Raw genomic sequence first — 5,000 nt, forward strand, 5'->3', positions numbered from 1 at the left:
AAAAAAAAAAAAAAAAAAAAAGAGTCAATGCCCAGTCTTAGAAAACCGAAACAGGTTTGGGCCAGGTTAGTACTTTTGGAAATTTTCAGTAATTATGTAATAAATTTGCAAAATTTTTTTTAAATAAATAAAGAGTCAATGCCCAATCTCAGAATCTAAGCAGGTTTGGGCCCAGTTAGTACTTGGATGGGAGACTACCTGGAAATACCGATTATAGTGGCTGATCTTTAAATAGCCCTCTCTTTGCAGCCTCGTTCGCTTACGGCCATACCAGCATGGCTATGCCTGATCTCGTCTGATCTCGGAAGCTAAGCAGGTTTGGGCCTGGTTAGTACTTGGATGGGAGACCGCCTGGGAATACCAGGTGCTGTAAGCTTTTAGGTTTCCTTCTCTACTTATATAATGCACTGGCAGTTATAGTGGCTGATCTTTAAATAGCCCTCTCTTTGCAGCCTCCTTCGCTTACGGCCATACCAGCCTGGCTATGCCCGATCTCGTCTGATCTCGGAAGCTAAGCAGGTTTGGGCCTGGTTAGTACTTGGATGGGAGACCGCCTGGGAATACCAGGTGCTGTAAGCTTTTAGGTTTCCTTCTCTACTTATATAATGCACTGGCGGTTATAGTGGCTGATCTTTAAATAGCCCTCTCTTTGCAGCCCAGTACTTTTGGAATTTTTCAGTAATTATCTAAGAGTTTTGCATAAATAAAAAAAAAAAAAAAAAAAAAGAGTCAATGCCCAGTCTTAGAAAACCGAAACAGGTTTGGGCCTGTTTAGTAGTTTTGGAACTTTTCATTAATTGTCTAATAATCTAGCAAAAAAAAAAAAAAAAAAAAAAAAAAAAAAAAGAGTCAATGCCCAGTCTTAGAAAACCGAAACAGGTTTGGGCCTGGTTAGTACTTTTGGAAATTTTCAGTAATTATGTAATAAATTTGCAAAAAAAAAAATTAAATAAATAAAGAGTCAATGCCCAATCTCAGAATCTAAGCAGGTTTGGGCCCAGTTAGTACTTGGATGGGAGACTGCTTGGAAATACCGATTATAGTGGCTGATCTTTAAATAGCCCTCTCTTTGCAGCCTCCTTCGCTTACGGCCATACCAGCCTGGCTATGCCCGATCTCGTCTGATCTCGGAAGCTAAGCAGGTTTGGGCCTGGTTAGTACTTGGATGGGAGACCGCCTGGGAATACCAGGTGCTGTAAGCTTTTAGGTTTCCTTCTCTACTTATATAATGCACTGGCGGTTATAGTGGCTGATCTTTAAATAGCCCTCTCTTTGCAGCCCAGTACTTTTGGAATTTTTCAGTAATTATCTAAGAGTTTTGCATAAAAAAAAAAAAAAAAAAAAAAAAAGAGTCAATGCCCAGTCTTAGAAAACCGAAACAGGTTTGGGCCTGTTTAGTAGTTTTGGAACTTTTCATTAATTGTCTAATAATCTAGCAAAAAAAAAAAAAAAAAAAAAAAAAAGAGTCAATGCCCAGTCTTAGAAAACCGAAACAGGTTTGGGCCTGGTTAGTACTTTTGGAAATTTTCAGTAATTATGTAATAAATTTGCAAAAAAAAAAATTTAATAAATAAAGAGTCAATGCCCAATCTCAGAATCTAAGCAGGTTTGGGCCCAGTTAGTACTTGGATGGGAGACTGCTTGGAAATACCGATTATAGTGGCTGATCTTTAAATAGCCCTCTCTTTGCAGCCTCCTTCGCTTACGGCCATACCAGCCTGGCTATGCCCGATCTCGTCTGATCTCGGAAGCTAAGCAGGTTTGGGCCTGGTTAGTACTTGGATGGGAGACCGCCTGGGAATACCAGGTGCTGTAAGCTTTTAGGTTTCCTTCTCTACTTATATAATGCACTGGCGGTTATAGTGGCTGATCTTTAAATAGCCCTCTCTTTGCAGCCTAGTACTTTTGGAATATTTCAGTAATTATCTAAGAGTTTTGCATAAATAAAAAAAAAATAAAAAAAAGAGTCAATGCCCAGTCTTAGAAAACCGAAACAGGTTTGGGCCTGTTTAGTAGTTTTGGAACTTTTCACTAATTGTCTAATAACCTAGCAAAAAAAAAAAAAAAAAAAGAGTCAATGCCCAGTCTTAGAAAACCGAAACAGGTTTGGGCCTGGTTAGTACTTTTGAAAATTTTCACTAATTGTCTAATAATCTTGCAAAAAAAAAAAAAAAAAAAGAGTCAATGCCCAGTCTTAGAAAACCGAAACAGGTCTGGGCCTGTTTAGTAGTTTTGGAACTTTTCACTAATTGTCTAATAATCTAGCAAAAAAAAAAAAGAAAAAAAGAGTCAATGCCCAGTCTTAGAAAACCGAAACAGGTTTGGGCCTGGTTAGTACTTTTGAAAATTTTCACTAATTGTCTAATAATCTTGCAAAAAAAAAAAAAAAAAAAAGAGTCAATGCCCAGTCTTAGAAAACCGAAACAGGTTTGGGCCAGGTTAGTACTTTTGGAAATTTTCAGTAATTATGTAATAAATTTGCAAAATTTTTTTTAAATAAATAAAGAGTCAATGCCCAATCTCAGAATCTAAGCAGGTTTGGGCCCAGTTAGTACTTGGATGGGAGACTACCTGGAAATACCGATTATAGTGGCTGATCTTTAAATAGCCCTCTCTTTGCAGCCTCGTTCGCTTACGGCCATACCAGCATGGCTATGCCCGATCTCGTCTGATCTCGGAAGCTAAGCAGGTTTGGGCCTGGTTAGTACTTGGATGGGAGACCGCCTTGGAATACCAGGTGCTGTAAGCTTTTAGGTTTCCTTCTCTACGTATATAATGCACTGGCAGTTATAGTGGCTGATCTTTAAATAGCCCTCTCTTTGCAGCCTCCTTCGCTTACGGCCATACCAGCCTGGCTATGCCCGATCTCGTCTGATCTCGGAAGCTAAGCAGGTTTGGGCCTGGTTAGTACTTGGATGGGAGACCGCCTGGGAATACCAGGTGCTGTAAGCTTTTAGGTTTCCTTCTCTACTTATATAATGCACTGGCGGTTATAGTGGCTGATCTTTAAATAGCCCTCTCTTTGCAGCCCAGTACTTTTGGAATTTTTCAGTAATTATCTAAGAGTTTTGCATAAATAAAAAAAAAAAAAAAAAAAAAGAGTCAATGCCCAGTCTTAGAAAACCGAAACAGGTTTGGGCCTGTTTAGTAGTTTTGGAACTTTTCATTAATTGTCTAATAATCTAGCAAAAAAAAAAAAAAAAAAAAAAAAAAGAGTCAATGCCCAGTCTTAGAAAACCGAAACAGGTTTGGGCCTGGTTAGTACTTTTGGAAATTTTCAGTAATTATGTAATAAATTTGCACAAAAAAAAATTAAATAAATAAAGAGTCAATGCCCAATCTCAGAATCTAAGCAGGTTTGGGCCCAGTTAGTACTTGGATGGGAGACTGCTTGGAAATACCGATTATAGTGGCTGATCTTTAAATAGCCCTCTCTTTGCAGCCTCCTTCGCTTACGGCCATACCAGCCTGGCTATGCCCGATCTCGTCTGATCTCGGAAGCTAAGCAGGTTTGGGCCTGGTTAGTACTTGGATGGGAGACCGCCTGGGAATACCAGGTGCTGTAAGCTTTTAGGTTTCCTTCTCTACTTATATAATGCACTGGCGGTTATAGTGGCTGATCTTTAAATAGCCCTCTCTTTGCAGCCCAGTACTTTTAGAATTTTTCAGTAATTATCTAAGAGTTTTGCATAAATAAAAAAAAAAAAAAAAAAAAAAAAAGAGTCAATGCCCAGTCTTAGAAAACCGAAACAGGTTTGGGCCTGTTTAGTAGTTTTGGAACTTTTCATTAATTGTCTAATAATCTAGCAAAAAAAAAAAAAAAAAAAAAAAAAAGAGTCAATGCCCAGTCTTAGAAAACCGAAACAGGTTTGGGCCTGGTTAGTACTTTTGGAAATTTTCAGTAATTAAGTAATAAATTTGCAAAAAAAAAAATTAAATAAATAAAGAGTCAATGCCCAATCTCAGAATCTAAGCAGGTTTGGGCCCAGTTAGTACTTGGATGGGAGACTGCTTGGAAATACCGATTATAGTGGCTGATCTTTAAATAGCCCTCTCTTTGCAGCCTCCTTCGCTTACGGCCATACCAGCCTGGCTATGCCCGATCTCGTCTGATCTCGGAAGCTAAGCAGGTTTGGGCCTGGTTAGTACTTGGATGGGAGACCGCCTGGGAATACCAGGTGCTGTAAGCTTTTAGGTTTCCTTCTCTACTTATATAATGCACTGGCGGTTATAGTGGCTGATCTTTAAATAGCCCTCTCTTTGCAGCCTAGTACTTTTGGAATATTTCAGTAATTATCTAAGAGTTTTGCATAAATAAAAAAAAAATAAAAAAAAGAGTCAATGCCCAGTCTTAGAAAACCGAAACAGGTTTGGGCCTGTTTAGTAGTTTTGGAACTTTTCACTAATTGTCTAATAACCTAGCAAAAAAAAAAAAAAAAAAAGAGTCAATGCCCAGTCTTAGAAAACCGAAACAGGTTTGGGCCTGGTTAGTACTTTTGAAAATTTTCACTAATTGTCTAATAATCTTGCAAAAAAAAAAAAAAAAAAAGAGTCAATGCCCAGTCTTAGAAAACCGAAACAGGTCTGGGCCTGTTTAGTAGTTTTGGAACTTTTCACTAATTGTCTAATAATCTAGCAAAAAAAAAAAAGAAAAAAAGAGTCAATGCCCAGTCTTAGAAAACCGAAACAGGTTTGGGCCTGGTTAGTACTTTTGAAAATTTTCACTAATTGTCTAATAATCTTGCAAAAAAAAAAAAAAAAAAAAGAGTCAATGCCCAGTCTTAGAAAACCGAAACAGGTTTGGGCCAGGTTAGTACTTTTGGAAATTTTCAGTAATTATGTAATAAATTTGCAAATTTTTTTTTAAATAAATAAAGAGTCAATGCCCAATCTCAGAATCTAAGCAGGTTTGGGCCCAGTTAGTACTTGGATGGGAGACTACCTGGAAATACCGATTATAGTGGCTGATCTTTAAATAGCCCTCTCTTTGCAGCCTCGTT

The 5,000-nt window shown here is 38.0% G+C and overlaps 8 non-coding genes across 8 annotated transcripts; all 8 read left to right on the forward strand.

The window, feature by feature from the left end:
* The first annotated feature begins 257 nt into the window (after positions 1-257).
* LOC132135965 (5S ribosomal RNA) lies at positions 258-376 on the forward strand. The gene has a single exon (XR_009430876.1). It is a non-coding gene; the product is annotated as a 5S ribosomal RNA (ribosomal RNA).
* An 84-nt stretch (positions 377-460) lies between these two features.
* On the forward strand, positions 461-579 carry LOC132135157 (5S ribosomal RNA). Its single transcript, XR_009430116.1, has one exon. It is a non-coding gene; the product is annotated as a 5S ribosomal RNA (ribosomal RNA).
* Positions 580-1,083: 504 nt separating this feature from the next.
* LOC132135159 (5S ribosomal RNA) lies at positions 1,084-1,202 on the forward strand. Its single transcript, XR_009430118.1, has one exon. It is a non-coding gene; the product is annotated as a 5S ribosomal RNA (ribosomal RNA).
* A 498-nt stretch (positions 1,203-1,700) lies between these two features.
* LOC132135160 (5S ribosomal RNA) lies at positions 1,701-1,819 on the forward strand. The gene has a single exon (XR_009430119.1). It is a non-coding gene; the product is annotated as a 5S ribosomal RNA (ribosomal RNA).
* An 811-nt stretch (positions 1,820-2,630) lies between these two features.
* LOC132136061 (5S ribosomal RNA) lies at positions 2,631-2,749 on the forward strand. The gene has a single exon (XR_009430967.1). It is a non-coding gene; the product is annotated as a 5S ribosomal RNA (ribosomal RNA).
* An 84-nt stretch (positions 2,750-2,833) lies between these two features.
* Positions 2,834-2,952, forward strand: LOC132135161 (5S ribosomal RNA). Its single transcript, XR_009430120.1, has one exon. It is a non-coding gene; the product is annotated as a 5S ribosomal RNA (ribosomal RNA).
* Positions 2,953-3,450: 498 nt separating this feature from the next.
* LOC132135163 (5S ribosomal RNA) lies at positions 3,451-3,569 on the forward strand. The gene has a single exon (XR_009430121.1). It is a non-coding gene; the product is annotated as a 5S ribosomal RNA (ribosomal RNA).
* Positions 3,570-4,071: 502 nt separating this feature from the next.
* Positions 4,072-4,190, forward strand: LOC132135164 (5S ribosomal RNA). The gene has a single exon (XR_009430122.1). It is a non-coding gene; the product is annotated as a 5S ribosomal RNA (ribosomal RNA).
* The last annotated feature ends 810 nt before the right edge of the window (positions 4,191-5,000 follow it).

This window comes from Carassius carassius, unplaced genomic scaffold, assembly GCF_963082965.1.
Source record: "Carassius carassius unplaced genomic scaffold, fCarCar2.1 SCAFFOLD_60, whole genome shotgun sequence".
Lineage (NCBI taxonomy): Eukaryota > Metazoa > Chordata > Actinopteri > Cypriniformes > Cyprinidae > Carassius > Carassius carassius.